Here is a 17,829-nt window from a genome sequence, read left to right on the forward strand (position 1 = left end):
CCTCTTTTCTCTACTCCCTCGTATGCTTATCCAGTTTCCTCTTAAATGCATTTATGTATTTGCGAATACAACTTTAATGACCTGCATGTGAACCTGTAGAATTCTGACAGAAGAGAAGCAGATCTTTCTGGTACTGCCCTAAAAGCTACAATTTTTTAAAAAACTGACAAGGAATTGTTCTCTAAAATGTGATGTTGTTGAATTTCTGGATCATCTCATTTGTGACTACAAGTATCAAAGCAATCATTGAGAGCTTAATCAAAAGTTGTGGATAAATGTTAGAATGCCGCATTCAAATTCATAAGGCATCTAGGAATATCAAACACACTAAGCGCTTCATTATTTTTGCATTATCACTTTTCCCGTCACTGTTGAAAATTCTCACTCTCACTTTCTCTCTCCCCCTCTCTTTCTATCCCACACTCTCTCACCCTCTAATTTTCACTCTCACTTGCTCTCTAGTGCACTTTCATTCTCCCTGGCGTTCTCACTGTAGTTTACTATGCCTGGCAAGTTTGCAAATGTTATTCCAAAATGCAGCGGTGTAATTTTAATTACAATCAAATCCTTATCCTGCAAATCTAGATTTGGAATAGTAACATGATGGTAAAAGTTAAAAATAAACTTGAGAACGCAAAAAGAAGAAAGTTCTTAAATTGTACGATTTGCAACCAGGAGCACTTTACCAAATACAGTACAATAATTATATGCTATTTCCCAGCAGTATTTAAGCACATGGTGATGGATTATGTGGAAAATAGAAGTAAATGTATTTGTAACTTATTTTCCTTTGTTAATACTTTCATTAGCTAGGATTTTGCGGTAAACAGTGATTGAACAGCACTCATAGTTCATTGCATTTACACTTGCCCACAAACTTTCTGTGTGCTTTTACACTGTGACTTACAGTAATTATAGAGCTGAGATAGTACAGCACCCTCTACAGGGGACCTGGGACCAGAGGCTTCCTTCCTCAACCAATCAGATTGAAGAATTCTTCTAATACTTGCAGAATCTAATCCAGGAAATGAAAATTAGAATATTTAATTAATTGTAGTATCCTATCATGCCTTCAAGAGCAACTCACCTAGTCCCTTACCTCTGCCTTTTCTCCATTCCCCTACAATTTTTTTCTCTTCAGATAATTATCCAACTTGCTTTTGACAGCCACAATTGATTTTGTCTCTAAAACACTCTCAGGCAGTGTATTCCAGATGCTAACCATTCACGTTATTAAAAAAAGGTTTTCTCATGTCACTGTTGTTTCTATTGTCAATCATCTTAAATTGGTGTCCTCTGGTTCTCAATCTTCCCACCAATGGGAACAGTTTGTCCCTATCTATTCTGTCCAGGCATCTTATGATTTTGAAACAAAAACAGGAAGTGCTGGAAAATCTCGGCAGGTCTAACAGCATCTGTGGAGAGAAAAACAGAGTTAACGTTTTGAGTCAGTATGACTCTTCTTCAGAGTTAAAGAGAAGTAAAAATGTGATGAAATTTATACTGTTTAAGGGGAGTGGAGCAGGTGAAGCTGGATAGAAGGCTAGCGATAGATGGGGACAAAGGAGAGATTGACAAAAATGTCATGAACAAAAGGACAAAGAGGATGCTAATGGTAGTGGTAAAGGCTAAAGGAGGTGCTGATAGTGGCAATAAGGTAAGAAAGCAGAATGTGATAATAGCAGGACAAGGGTAAGTACTCAGAAAAGAACAGCATGAACAAGTGACAGGTGGCCTTTGTGGGGGTGGGCTGAGGGGAGGGGACGGTGGTGAGGAAGAAAGATCGAAAATTGGATAAAAGGTAGGGATAAAACAATGGGCAGGATTTTCCCATTGGCGAGCGGGGGGGTGGACGCTGACGCGTAAAATGACACGCGGTGACATTGGGCGGAACTCCCGATGTCACCGCGCCCCATTTAAATTTTCAGGTAGGCGGGGGCGCAGCAAAATCAGCTGTACACCCGCCGACCTGTCAATGACCAATTGAGGCCATTCACAGAGTCATTTAACTAATTAATGGACCTGCCCATCCAACCTTAAGGTTGGCGGGCAGGCCAGGAGCCCTGGTGGGAATTAGAAAAAGCATGAAACCTCATCCACGGGCGGGATGAGGTTTCATGTAGGTTTTTTAAAATTTTATTAAAGTTTTTTTTTAAATTATGGACACGTCCCAACTCAGTGATACGAGGGGACATGTCAGGATTTTTTTTCCCCCTATTTTTAATATTTTTGACAGAACAGCCGACCTCCATGAGGCAGCACTTAGCCTCAGGGAGATGAGTGCGCTCATTCGTGCTCTCAGGTTTACGGATTCCCCCCCCTCCCCCCCCCCACAACCTGCACAGGGAGCACATAGCGCTTCCGTGCAGACGTCATGCTGGGCGGGCCTTAATTGACCCGCCCACATAAAATGGCGCCGTGCGCCTGTGCACTCCTACAATTCAACTTCACCCCCAACGGGGGGATAATCCTGCCCAATGAATAAATGAATAAAAATGAAAATAAATAAAAATAAAAATAAGTGGATAGAAAATAAAAATAAGAAATAAAAATGCATATTGAAAAAAGGGGGTAAAAATGATTTTGAATGCCTCTATTAATACTTCTCTCAATGTTTTCTTCTCCAAGGAGAACAGCCGCAACTTCTCCAATCTATCTCCATAACTAAAGTTCCTCATCCCTGGAACCATTCTCATGAACCTTTTCTGCACCCTCTCTAATGCCATCACATCCATCCTAAGGTGTGGTGCCCAGAACTGGACGCAATGGTTCAGTTGAGACAGAACCAGTTTCATACAGGATTTTTATAACTTCATTGCTTTTGTACTCTATGCCCCTAATTAAAAGCCCATATGCTTTATTAACATACACTCTCAACCTGTCCTGCCACCTTTGATGATTTGTGCACATACCCCCAGGTCCCTCTCCTCCAGCACCCCTTTTTAGAATTGTACCCTTTATTTTATATTGCCTTTCCTTATTCTTTCTACCAAAGTAAATCATTTTGCACTTCACTGCATTAAATTTCATATGCTACTTGTCTGCCCATTCTACCAAGCTGTCTATGTCCTTCTGAAGTTTGACACTGTCCTCCTCACTTTCCAAATTTTGTATAATTTGCAAATTTTGAAATTGTGCTCTGCACACCCAAGTCTAGGTCATTAGTATATATATATCAAGAAAAGCAGGGGTCTGAACCCCAGAACCGTAGGAACCCCACCATGTATCTTCCTCCAGTCTGAAAAACCACCATTTGTGATTACTCTGTTTCCTGTCACTCATCCAGGCTGCTACAATCCCTTTTATTCCATGAACTCACAAGCCTGTTATGTGCCATTTATCAAATACCTTTTGGAAGTTCATGTACACCACATAAGCAGCATTACCCTAATCAACCCTCTCTGTTACCTCATCAAAAAAAACTCAAGCAAGTTAATTAAGCATGATTTGCCCTGAACAAATCTGTGCTACCTTTCTTTCATTAATCCGTATTTGGCAGATGTAGTAATTGTAAGTTAAACCTACCATACTGTTATGAGGATCATGTGACTGTACAGATGAATCAGCCCTAAGTGCGGGTAATCTTAGGGGGTGGAGCTTTCTAGCCTTGGTTACAGTACAAGCATGCAGCTTCATCAAGAGCTCTGTAAATAAAGCTTACTGTTTCTTACAAGGAACCTGCCCGGTAATCTGAGTTTATTCCAATTGGCAATAAGGATAAATAGCTCCAACACCACACATCGCCTCTTGGATGTAAGTATTTTGATTTTTAAGAGAAGATGAAAAAATCATATACTTACCAGCAATGCCTCTCTGCGGCAGAATTGACCCAAACGACTCATCCATCAAGGACTGGAATCAGTACATAGAGCGCCTAGGTTTCTACTTTGTAGCTAATGAAATAATGGCTGAGGCCAAACAAAATGAAATTCTCCTAAGTGTCTGCAGGATCAAAATGTATAACCTAATCCATAGTCTGATGGCTCCAAATGTGCCAAATTCCAGATCCTTCACTGAGCTAGTGGCCTTGTGAAGGGACATTTTCAGCCTAAACCTTTGGTGATCATAAAGATTCAATTCTCGAGCAAGGGCCCCGTTGAGTCGATTGCAACATACATCGTGAAGCTAAAACAGTTAACAGAGCCACTATGACTTTGGTGATACTTTAAACGGCATGTTGCGAAATTGTTTGGTTTGCAGCATAAGCGATGACACCATTCAGCACCGTTTGCATGCAGAAGTTGATATAGACCTGAAGAGCGCCACAGAAATAGTGCTAGCAATGGAGAGTGCTGAAAGGGACTCACAGGCTTTGCAGGTTGTGAAACATGGCACCGTTCTGCAGTTAGGATGGGAAATTGCGTCGGGTGTGGTGCAAAGACCAGGGAGGCCATCATGAAGCGGGACATGGTCCCTTCTGTGAGAAAAACATCAAGAAATACTGGAAAGAGCTCACCAATAATTCTGAAATTAAAGTGTTACCGGGGCGGGGGGTAAACCTGCAGATTTAAAGAAGCAGATTGTCACAAAAAGGGGAATGAGATCAAGATAGCCCTTCAGACAGCAGGCCAAGTTAAATGAAGTGCACTGTATAGATAAACCAGAAGGTGCTGATACTGACATCTATGCTCTATGCAATCTTAAGGTCAGGAAAACTGAATCAATCACTCTTACCTTTTCAAGTGAATGGAAAGCCTCTGGTCATGGATGTTGACACAGGAGCATCGACCACAGTGGTGGGAGAACACATCTTTAAATACCTCAGAGAAGATACCCAACTATTGAGTTTGGAGAAAACAACAGCTCAGCTAAAATGTATACTGGAGAGGCAATACAGGTGAAAGGCATCGCCTCTGAACCTGTATCCTACAGGCAACAGACAGCCCAGCTACCAATAATTGTTATAACAGGAGAAGGTCCCAGCCTCCTGGGCCATGATTGGTTGAAAGAAATTAAACTCAACTGGTCAGAAATTTTTCAAGTCAGAATAGGAGGAATTTCTGAGTTGTTAAAAAGTATGACAGAACATTCCGAGATGAGTTGGGGAAAATCAAAGGCCTACAAACTAAAATATACATGGACTCTGAAGCAACACCCCAGTTTTTTAAGGCAAGGCATGTGCTTTATGTTCTAAGGGAGGAGGTAGATGTGGAATTGTGCCATTAGGAGAAATTAGGAATAATCCAGCCAGTCCAATTCTCCGAATGGGCAGCACCCATAGTCTCTGTGATGAAACCAGACTAAACCATTCCTATCTGTGGACATTACAAATTAAGTTTGAACAAGACTGCTAAATTAGACAAATAACCAACCCCAAGGACTGAAGATCTGTACGCTAAACTTGCAGGAGGAATATCTTACACTAAACTGGACGTGAGACAGGTGCTAGAGCTGCACAGCACATTAAGAGGTTATGTCACCATAAACACATACAAGGGCCTGTACCAATATATACGCTCACCCTTCAGTGTCTCATCTGCCTGTGTCATTTTCCAAAGAACCATAGAAAGCTTACTACAAGAACTTCCCCGAGTTATAGTGTACCTGGATGACATCCTGATCACAGGATCCACAGAAGCAGAATATTTGGCCGACCTAGAAGAGATTCTGAAGAAATTTTTGAAGGCTGGTGTTCATTTGAAAAAAGAAAAGTGTACTTTCCAAGCAACTGAAGTTATTTATTTGGGTCATCAATTGGATGCCCAAGAGTTGCACCCATTAGGGGAGAAAGCCAGGGCAATCAAGGAAGCACCCCCACCTACCAAAGTCACTAAGCTCAAGTCTTTTTTGGGCATGGTCAATTAATACGGTCAATTCTTGCTTAATCTATCTACAGTGTTAGACCATAAGACCATAAGACATAGGAGCAGAAATTAGGCCATTCGGCCCATCGAGTCTGCTCCGCCATTCAATCATGGCTGATAAGTTTCTCAACCCCATTCTCCCGCCATCTCCCCATAACCTTAGCCCCTTTACACTTATTATTGAAGAAGAACCACAGATGGTCCTGGAAGTGTGCCTTCTTAAAAGACAAGATGTTTTTACACTTGTCACGTCTGCTAGCGCACTATGACCCGTCTAAGGAATTGATACTCATTTGAGATGCATCTCCCTACGGAGTGGGAGCGGTATTGTCATACAAGATGGAGGATGGATCTGGACAGCCAATAGGATATGTATCCCGAACCCTTTCTGCAGCTGAGAAAGGTTACTTAGAAATTGAAAATGCAGGTTTATTTAACGTATTTGGAGTAAAGAAACTCCATCAATATTTATATGGTTGACACTTCACCATAGTGTGAGACCACAAACCACTGTTGGGTTTGTTTAGTGAAGATAAGGCAATCCCACCGATAGCCTCTGCTAGAATTCAAAGGTGAGCTTTAATTTTGTCAGCATACGAGTACACCTTTATGCACCATCCGGGTGCGCATAGAGCAAATGCAGGCACCCTAAATCATCTTCCTTTGCCACATAGCATTACACATGTTCCAGTACCTCAAGAGGTAGTATACGTGTTGAATTTCCTGGACTTCTCACCAGTCTGTGCGAAACAGTTAAAGCATTGGACAAGCCAGGATCCTATTTTAGCAAGCGCCTGAGAACAGGTATTGCAAGCATGGTCAAATGCACAAGTCTCTGAAGAATTAAAAACATTCTATGCCCATAAATCTGAACTGAGTTGTCAAGATTGTATCTTGTTATGGGAAGCAAGAGTCGTTATCCCTTTGCAAGGAAGAGAACCATTATTCACAACGCTTCATGGCACGCATCCTGTTTTTCGAAAATGAAGGTGGTCACACGAAGTTATATCTGGTGACCAGGTATGGACAGTGATATAGAAAACATGGTTAAACGCTGTCTCCAGTGTCAGCAACAGCAGAAGTTGCCCGTTTCAGCCCTACCGCATCTGTGGAAGTGGCCTGGTCGACCCTGGGTTAGACTACATATCGACCATGTAGGTCCATTTCTAGGTATCATGTTTCTTGTGATCATCGACGCACATTCAAAGTGGATGGGCGTGTTTGAAGTGAGATCTCCTACATGTGTGCAACTTTTGAAAAGCTGTGTCAATGTTTTAGTGTACATGGTCTACCAGAAGCTATTGTGCCAGATAATGGTACTGTTTTCACTAATACTGGATTCCAGAGATTCATGAACCTAAATGGGATTAAACATGTCAGAACAGCTCCATATCACTCTTCATCCAATGGATTAGCAGAAAGGGCAGTACAAAGCTTTAAAACAGGCATGAAGAAACTATCCGAGGGAACATTAGAAACACAAATTTCAAGATTTCTGTTCAACTATCGCACAGCTCCTCATGCAACTACAGGTTCAACACCTTCTGAATTGCTGGTGAAGCACCAGCTTTGTACAAGATTGTGTTTGATATTCCTGAATTTAGAGGTGAAGATGGAGAAAAACCAGGAGTAGTCAGAAAGCGAATCATGATGTTCACAGTAAAGGTTGAGAGTTTACTGTGGGAGAGACAGTTTTTGTACAAAATTTTGCAACTGGACCAAGATGGGTTCCTGGTACAATCTTCCCTGAAACAGGACCTTTGTCATATCAAGTAGAATTGGAAAACAGGGTTGTTAGGAATCATGGGGATCATCATGGACATCGTGAAACCAGCTCATGATTGTCCGCTCAGCCCACCGATGGCGGGCCACATTTCCCGCCATCGGACATTGGGAACATCATTGTAATACATCTGCATATCATTATTAGGCTAGCCCACCAGAATCGTCCCCTGCCCCCTCCATGGATCATCCGCCCACGTCGGCAGGAAAGCACGCCAATGTGTTTCACAACAGCACATAAAAAGTGTGCACTTGGCGGGCTGTACTTTGGGGGGAACTAGGAGGTGGAGGCAACCTGCTGACTGCGACACCCTGTCTGTGATGACCTTGGTGGGTGTTCTCTGGCGGGCCGAGACTTGGATGTCCCCAGACAGCTTTTGGGGTCCTGCTGTGTGGCAGCCTCCTTGGCCTGTGGAGCTGGAGCTGCCGAGGTCACAGGAGGAGGGGATTCAGATGGGCTAGACACTCCTGGAGTCACCTAGATGGATGACCCCGGGCTGTGCATCTGCTGATCCTCCTCCCTATGGATGCCCCAGGGCCCCAGGCTGACTCCTTGAGGAGAAGGCATAGCTGGAGTGAGATCGAGCTGCCCAGCACCCCTCTCACGTACACATTGTTGGAGGCCAACTATGGCATCAGCGAAAGAGTTGAGCCCGCACGGCAGTACAGGAGTGATTTTTTTTTTGAAAACTATACTTTATTCATAAAATATCTGGAAGAACATTCCAAAACATTTCAAAATCATAATCACAAAAGTACAATCAGATTCAACTTTTACACATAGATCACAAGGTGCATCAATACAATCAATGAATATTACATTCATTTCAATATGGTCAATGCAGACAATCAGACAATGGTATTGGAGTTATCAACATACATCATGTTGCACTCTGAGGTGCTTCAATACAATTATAATACAATTAGTATTCAATGCAGACATTCATTTTGAGCTGTGCAGCCCGAGGGGCTCTCAACAGTTCCCAGCCCCTCGCTGCACTGTGGCAGAAAGGTCTTAGGCAGCAGTACAGGAGTGATGTCCTGGACCAACGTCTCCATGACAGTCATCAACCTACCAGTGTTGACCTCGGTGTGTTGGCATGCTGGCGCTATCACCTCAGGGTGAAGGTGGATGGACTCCTCCATCGTGCCTTGCAATCAGGATTACAGCCGACATCCCTTCCTGATGTTCCTGAGCTTGCCTTTGCAACCCCAGCATCTGTGACATGACTGAGTCCAGAGGTACATCATCTCACTCAGACTCAGCAAATCTCTGGCCTCCTGCAGTCCTCCGAGTTTCGGACACAAGGGAAGTCCCTGCCGCTGCCTGATATGGATCAGGCAGTGTGATGTGCTCACCAGGTTGTGCTCACGAAGCTATTCTAAAGCTAGGTCCCACCGAGGGGTGTGTCTCTGTGCTGGTGGAGGGTGTGGGTGAGCGCTGTGACGGGACTTCAGGGAGGGTGCCTCCAGATTCCTCTTCAGAGGTTTCTTCGGGGCTTGATTGGAGGCCCTAGGTCATGGACTCTGTCGAATGCATCCCAGTTGTGCCTGAGGAAACAAAGGGAGATAATTGGCACATTACAATGGCCAGTAAAACTGAACATATCACTCACAAACAGTGTGGTTGTCTGATGGATGTTGCACTGCTGGACCCTCATTTGGTAGAGCACCGCCGACCCCACCATAAGCACAGGACTGGTCCAGACTGTCGTCAGCCAGCTGAATGACTCTGTTTTCAAAGTCTGTGAGGGCTTTGATTTCAAGTATTCCTCCACCAGTCTGCAACCCCTTCCTGCTGTTGTGTGCCAGCTTGTCCTGCATGAATAGAGATGGAGAAAGTATAAGCAGGACACCTGCCAGGCCAGGTGATAAGTATGCCTGGCATGTGTGGGTGGTGGATGGTCCCATTGATGGGATGAGGACAATGACAGTGAGTGTGAGAGAATGAATGGTGATGTCCCTTGAACCGGCAGTGAGTGAGGGCCCTATGGATGTGTGATGGGTTTGAGTGTGTGAGTTGAGAGTGATGAGAAGAGTGACTTACCCTGGCGAAAAGGAGGAGATCATTCACCCTCTTGCGGCACTGGGTGGCTGTCCTCTTTTGAAGGGCATTGACGCTGACCACCGCTGTCACTGCCTCCTAAGCCTGGTTGGTTACGTCACTGCCCATCCTGCGGCCAGAGCGGGGGTAGAGGACATCCCGGCAGGCCACCATGGCATCCAAAAGGTGTTCCAGTGATGCTGGGGGTTGCAATCCTTTTGCCTTTCATGGACATCTTCCCTGCAGCAGTCGTGGGCTGGAAACACTGAGATGTGTGCATGCAGTTGGACTTTAAATATGGCGCCCAGCATGATGAAGCAATGGGGTGATGGCAGCCGGGTGAATGAGAACCCGCCCGCCATAGAAATGACATGTTTCCCAGGAATGCATAAATTATGTGGCAGGTTCAGGACGATACAGCATGAAAACCCGCCGCCACGGCCAGCGGACAATACATCATTTTATCCCAAATTATTGTTTCTAAAAGCCTCCCCACCACCAAGGTTAAACTGAATGCCTGTAGTTGCTTGGTTTATCTGTATGCCCTTTTTAACAGCCAGCAGGTTCAGGAGATAAAGAGATATCCCTTGAATTAAAAATTGCCACAAGCTGCTGTTATTTTTACAGCTGGATCCTGCCAATTATCTATCTATCAATTTATGTTTTATCCTTATAAAATCATAGAATCATAGAATACTTGCAGTGCAGAAGGAGGCCAGCTGTATCTGTGCTAGCTCTCTGCAAGAGCAACTGAGTTCATTCCACTGCCCCACCCTCTCCCTATAGCCCTGCAATTTTCTCTTCAGATAATTACCTCTTTTGAAAGCCACGCTTTTATCTACCTCCACTACACTATTTGTGCTTTTCAGATCCTAACTACTCACTGCGTAAAATAATTGTTCCTTATGCCATTGGCTCTTCTGCCGCTCACCTCTTCTTCTTATATTCATTGCCGAGATGCTGCTGCTGCTCTCAAGCCTCAGGTCACTGCTCTTTATATCCCATTTCTGCTCCCGCATCTGTTTTCTGCCCTTGGTCACCCCTCTTTATATCTATATTTCTGCTCCCCCTCCCATTGCTGCTCTCAGGCCTCAGGTTGCCATTCTTTATAACCCTGTCTCAGCTCCCCTTCTCAGCACTGCTGCAGTCATCCATCTTTATATCCCCATCTATGTTCCTGCTCTCACTGCTGTCATTATATAAATTCCAATATTGCTGACTACAAGACTTAAGACAATGAATTTGTTTGTACACCATTAATTTCAGCAAACTCTAAGACATTATGTATTCCAGTTTTCTGATCAATGGATAGAGTGTGAATTAGTTTCACTGATGTTGGAGTTCACAATGTCATTAACAATGATGTTATTGAGTTAGTTAAATAAAGTAATTCTTGCTATGTTGAGTTTTATGTTCTTGAGATCTTCCAAGTGTGCCAAGAATTAGTAGGAAGTCTTTGCATTATTCCATTATACTTCAGTTAACCATGTGGCTATAACTTTCTCTAGTTTATACAGCATGATTCCTAAGAACTATCTATAAAATCCTAAACTTAGAGTGTAAGTCCCTCATCCAGTTTTATCCAAAAATTTTTTAACTGATTGCAATGGGAAGAATACATTGAAAGGATAATAAGATGCCTTGTAACTGCAATGTTTTATCTCATTACTGTTACCTGACTACCTGTAATTATGAATTGAATAACAGGTCAGAGCTTTTGTTAACTTGACATCTGTTGCTGCTATTCTAGCAGCTTGCTTTTGCTGCAGTATAATAGTTTATCATCAAAATTTTATTCTACACTCTAAGGACACTGCCTGGAACAATAGTCAGATGTTAAGTTTTATCTTTTCATCTAATCCTTTAACCTATTTTTCTTTTATTATTTTCCCTTTCTTCTCAAATAATATTATAGCCAAATGCACGTAATCTTAATTTCTATTACACTTGTCAAAAGCATTTAATTTCAAAGGCTGAAATTGAAGATGAAGGCTAAGAGCAGGGGGTGAGGCCACAGTTGGTGCTGTGGTGGAGTTTCACACGTGATGTTATCGGCGTCAGCCTATTAGGGGTCGGCTAGCGGGGGAGGCGTCCAGTGGGACGGGGTGGATGGGTGGGGGGTGTTCCAGAACATCAATAGTTGGTGCCATCTTTAAAAGCCAGGCAGCAGAATGGATAATGCAGCTGCCCTGAATGGAGCATTAAGAGAGACCTGGCAGCAGTGCAACTGGAAGAAATGGCTGAAGCTTGACCAAGGAGAGACCCAAGATTCAGTTACTCCTCCACACAGTAGTGAAACAAAGGGAAGCCCTGCTCCCCCAGGATGGCAGGAAGAGACCAGAGTGGAGGACTAAGCAGGGCTGGTGGAGGTTCCAGAGGTGGGCAGCAGCCATGGGACTGCCCCTCACACCTGACTGCAGTGCTGAAAGAGAGTCAATAACCTGACGCGGTCTGGCAAGATGAATGCAGTGCCTAAAATTAAGCTGGCGTCATTAAATGGGACTGAATAAGAAAGAGGAGAAAGGGTTGCCCACCCAGTAGTGGAGATGCCCAGGCATCAGGATCTGTCAGCTGCGTGTCAGTCTCTCTTAGAAAGGAAACCAGTCAGGCAGTGTTGACTCTTCACAGCCAGTACTGAATGGCCACATGCAAAAGTCTTGCTGTAGCATCATTTTGGACAATCAGGCTGCCACCTGTCTCTCATGACATGACATAGGAGTCATGTCTCTCTTTGATGGGTGACTAACACTTCAGAGGTAGAGGCTGTCTCTTAGGCTTAATGGCTGGCCACCCTTGTCTATAAACTGCAAGAGAGAGAAGAGTGATGAGACGACTGTGTGCTATCCAACAACTCCAACAATCATCATCTGGAACTCTATGTAAGTAACGGTGTACACATGGTACAATATTTTATGCTTGCCGGATGATCTCATGTGCTCATCTATTAGGCCACTCACTCTCTTGGTGAGAACATCTGGCAAAACTTCCAGAAGCTATACGCACCCATGTGCGGTTAATGCAATAGTCCATCAAGGCCTTGGAAGCCCTCGTGACACTGGCATGTCTGTACTTGGCATCCTCCGTCAAGAGATTGACAACCCTCATGGAGAGTCAGATCCAACAGAACACCCCACAGATGCTGGAGATGCACACAGACCTGCATGCCACCACCACCTCCATGATCCCTGAGGAGCAATTGCTAGGCAAGAGGGGGGATTAGACGCCTGGAGCCATCGCCAGGTCCTTGCACTCCTTAGGTGAGTAAGGAGGAGCAAGTGTGCCATGAAGAATAGAGGAACACCTGCCTGCTGCATCGCTGGCGCCTCTTAGAGAGCCCCTGGTGCGGACAGTGGCTCCTCAGCCCCTCTGGCAGTGACGCCAGTGCCTCACAAAGCCATGGCGACAGAGGGGCACCTGAATGTGTGGTTACTAAAAGCCATGGAGCAGAAATGTCAGCAGCCTGCTTACACATCCAGCAGAGGGGTGGAACCACATAGCAGACCCCACAAGCATGTGAGAAGTTCCATCTATCTCCACTTAGGTTGCAAAGGGTTAGATCTTGATGTTAGATTTTGCCTTGATATGTAATTGTCTGAAATGAACTGTGAGATGTACACCTCTGAAAGAATCCTTTATTTCTTCAAACAGTCCTGGCCATTAATAATTCACTGGTTCTCACAAAGGGTATGATGGTAAGGAACATACCAAGTGGGTCATGGCATTTCCCATTCTGTCGCCACATGTGATGAGAGCTTCTGAGAAATAGTAAGAATCAAGGACACAACAACTGCAGATGGTGGAAGATTTATTGGACTGACTGGGTGTGTAAGTAAGGACCATGTGAAACATGAGCAAGTACTAGCAAGTCATGAATCTCACATACACGTCTCTGATCATCCCTTCCCTGCTATTTTTCAGGATTTTGTCCTGTTGCATTCCTCAGCATCCCACTCCAGATCCTGATCGTCGGAGGAGGCATCACATTCCAGGATGTCCTCATTGTTCAAAACTTCTCCTCTCTGCAACGCAAGTTTGTGCAGACCACAGCACACCACCACAATACACAAAACCCTTGCTGGGATACATTGAAGGATAGATTTATCCTGGCATGAGAACCATATCTTCAGAAGTCCTATGGCCTGCTCGATGGTCACTTAAGTTGTGCTGTGGCAAATATTGTATTTCCCCTCTGCATTTGTGCCTCCACACAGGTGTCAGCAGCCATCTCTTCAGTCATTGTCATCCAGTACCCATCCTTGAAGTGGCACAGGGGACCTGAAAAGATCGGGCACCAGGGATTACCTTAGTCTGTAGGTGAAATGGCAACTTCCCAGGAACCTTGCACAGACCTGAAAGGGCTATATATGATGATTGCTGATCAGTTGTACACTGAGCAAGTGGTAACCCTTCCTGTTGAAGAAGGCTGCTGCCTGGTCTGTGAGAGCCTTGATGGCCACATGCATGCAATCAATGACACCCTGGGAGAATCCAGTGATGGCCCTGAATCCTACTGCTTACTCAACCTGACTGTTCAGATCAGTGCAGAAGCTTTTGTATTAACCAGCCCTTTTCAACATTGGCATTGGTGACTATCTTGATGCAGAGATGAGCGCAGACTGGGAAATTCCTTAGATATGCCCAGAAGATGACATTGAGACATAGAAATTCAGTGCCACAGTGACCTTTAGCACCAAAGGCATTGGGTGCTCTCCTCTCCCCAGAGGGCTCAGTTCACCTGCCATGATGACATACTTGGTAATGGCCTCCCTGGAGAGGCACAGTCTTTGGCGATACTGTTGCTGTAACATTTGTGGAAAGTTGAACTCCAACAGTAGACCTTCTCTTGGGTGCATTGACATCTGCATGTAAGAGGCTGGTTGCATGCTCCTCAGCACTCTCCTCCTCCCTACCCCCTTCCAGTCTCCTGATCCTGGTGCCCCTGTGGTTGCTGCTAACCTGCTGCCTGTGGCTGTAGCTCTCTCCCTCTCTGGTGCTCCTCCTTATTGGAAGTCATGAAGCCCAAGTGAATGAGGCATATAGTAAATAGCTACACTCAGATCTCAGGGCATTCCACCCACCCTTGCTCCATAGATACAAGTGCCAATTCCGAGAGGGCACTCAAGCAGAATACTGCACTATGCTAGGCACGTTAGCCCCTGCTCTCGATTGCTACTTTTGCTGTCCAACCAGCTCCACCCTGCCTCCCAAGCCACGTTACTGATCACATTGGCTGCCACCTGCAGTTAATACTAACAACCCACTGAACGTCCACCTTGTTACAGTTGGTAAAGCTCTGAAGTGTTATATTCCTGTACACCCATGGAAAGAATAGAAAACCCTGGTAAAATCACTGATAATTGTCTCTTCAACAGGCTTAATTACCTTCCCTACCTTCACGCCTCACTTCTATGCAACTCCCTCCCACCAGCCTAGCTGCCTTTCATTCTATGTGGTCATGATGTGAAAGTGCAGGTTTCCCTCCAAATGCCTTCAGCCTCAAAGCGATCACTCCTCCTGCCTCCCAACCCATCTCCAATGGGTTGGTAAAATCCAGCCCAATTTGTTGGTCCCAGTGTTCTATTCTTGAACGTGGTTATAGCTTAAAGGCAACATTCCCAGTTATTTATTAAATGTTGAATCATGCTTTTTAAATTTTGAAATGTTTTACTCAATACTGGGCAAATGTTCAATGTAATTTTACTTTCTTACAGAAGTATATAAAATTTTCTAATGGTATTACTCACGGCTCATTTGATGCTTTAGAAATCTATCTGTTTTCTAATCCATGTTATTTTTATCTCTCTATTCAGAAATCAGACGCTACCCACTTACAGCATAAAATTTCTTACAATGTGATCATTACCTTGTCAAAAATAATTGGAGCTGTCTTCTTAATGATGCCATTAGTGTAAGGTTAGGACTAATCCAGACAGCTCTTCTCTTGCAGTGGTACCTAAATTGATAGTTAGGCTCATTCTAGCAGCAATCAAGAATACAGCATTGATTCTGGTGGACTTTGTCCTAAACTCAAATACCAATATATTTGCTGGGTGCAAGTTGAACATCATAACAGTCACACCATGTCACCAACCATCAACACCGGGAGATGAGCAAGAGAGGTGAAACCATGGATTCTAATGTTTATTATTATGGTGTACCTGCTTTTAAAAAAAATTTTGGTGTTTAAGATATGAATAAAGATTACACATAAAGGTAAATTCATGGACCTTGTGCTTCCAGACACGAGCTATACTGCAAGAAGTGTGGTATGGGACTGAAGCTGTAACATCGTCATGAAAATTCTTCAGCCACTGCATGCTTGGAGCACAGCAACCTTGTTGGCCCTTACCATTATATTTTTTGAATACATGTCCATACTGGTCCTGAAATGCTGCATGATTCTAACAGTTTCCACCATAACTTTATGGGAGACTGATGAGTCTTTGGGCTAATGATATAAATAGCTATTTCTGCTATACCTATGGGGTTTTGTGACTTCACTGGAATTATGGTGAGCAGATTCCTGTAGATTGTCAGTCCAACTGTGTTTTTTTATATTCTTTCATGGGAAGTAAGTGTCATTGGCAAGACCAGCATTTGTTGCCCATCTCTAGTTGCCCTTGAGAAGGTGGCAGTGAGCTGCCTTCTTGAGCCACTGCAGTCCATCTAGTGAAGCTATACACACAGTCCTGTTAGGAAGAGAGTTTCATTATTTTGACCCAGCAACACTGAAGGAATGGCGATAGATATAGTTCCAAGTCAGAATGGTGTGTGGCTTGGAGAGCAACTTGTAGGTGGTGGTGTTCCCATGCATCTACTGCCATTGTCCTTCTAGGTGTTAAAGGTCATGGCTTTGGAAGGTGCTGTTGAAGAAGTCTTGGTGAGTTGCCACTGTGCATCTTGTATTTAGTGCACACAACTGCTATTGTGCGCGGGTGGTGGAGGGAATGAATGTTTAATTTGGTGGATGAAGTACCAATCAATTGGACTGCTTTTTCCTGGATGTTGTTGAACTTCTTAAGTGTTGTTGGAGCCACAATCATCCAGGAAAGTGGACAGTATTCCCTCACACTCCTGACTTGTGCCTTGTAGATGGTGGACAGGCTTTGTGGAGTCAGGAGGTGAGTTACTCGCTGCAGAATTCCCAGTCTCTGACCTGCTCCTGTAACTACAGTATTTGTATGACTGGTCCAGTTCAGCTTCTAATCAATGATAACTCCCCAAGATGTTGATAATGGAGGGATTTAGCGACAGTAATAACAATGTCAAGGGAAGATAATTAGAATCTCTTTTAATGGAGATGGTCATTGCCTGGCATTTGTGTGGCATGAATGTCATTTGCTACTTATCAGTCTAGGCCTGAATGTTGTCCAGGCCTTGCTGTATATGGACACAGACTGCTTCTGTATCTGAGGAGTTACAAATGGTACTGAGCATTGTGCAATCATCAGTGAACATTCCTACTTCTGACCTTATGATGGAAGGGAGATCATTGATGAAGCAGTTGAAGGTGGTTGGGTTTAGGACACTACCCTGAGGAACTCCTGCAGTGATGTCCTGGGACTGAGATGATTGGCCTCCAACAACTAAAACCACCTTCATTTGTGCTAGGCATGACACACCTTGATTACCTTTGACTTCAATTTTGCCAGGACTCCTTGATGCCACAGTCAGTCAAATGCAGCCTGATGTCAAGCCCCTCTCAGCCCTCCTCTTGAGTTCAGCTCTTTTGTCCATGTTTGGACCAAGGTTGTAATGAGGTCTGGAGCCAAGTGGCCCTGGTGGAATCCAAACTGACCATCAGCGAGCAAAATATTGATTTCTAAGTGGTGCTTGATAGCATTGTCAATGACACCTTCTATCACTTTGCTGAATCCACATTTGCACCTCATAAATCTTTCTATATTTTATGTGTTAATTCACTTCCTACACATTTCCCATTACAATCTTTAACTATGCATTACTCTCATTCAGATGTATTTCATAAATTTTTATTTGCTTTAATCAACTTAATTAATAGTGTAAGCTAAAAATAAATCCCAGTTCTGCTACTGAATTGATTTTTCTTCATCTATTGCTCAAGACCACCACCTGATTAATGATTTGGTTACATAGCATCTTTGGAAAACAAGGCGTTCATTATTTCACCCCTTTAATTAAATGAAGCTATATGGCATTGCTTATTGATCCACTTTTAAC

The 17,829-nt window shown here is 43.9% G+C and overlaps 1 long non-coding RNA gene across 1 annotated transcript in view; it reads left to right on the forward strand.

The window, feature by feature from the left end:
• The window catches only part of LOC144685260 (uncharacterized), a 33,540-nt gene extending 17,698 nt beyond the window's left edge, over positions 1-15,842 (forward strand). The window contains exon 2 of the long non-coding RNA XR_013577685.1: positions 15,441-15,842. This is a non-coding gene — a long non-coding RNA (uncharacterized LOC144685260). The remainder of the gene's footprint in view (positions 1-15,440) is intronic.
• Positions 15,843-17,829: the final 1,987 nt, after the last annotated feature.

This window comes from Cetorhinus maximus, chromosome 10 (assembly GCF_964194155.1).
Source record: "Cetorhinus maximus chromosome 10, sCetMax3.hap1.1, whole genome shotgun sequence".
Classification (NCBI taxonomy): domain Eukaryota; kingdom Metazoa; phylum Chordata; class Chondrichthyes; order Lamniformes; family Cetorhinidae; genus Cetorhinus; species Cetorhinus maximus.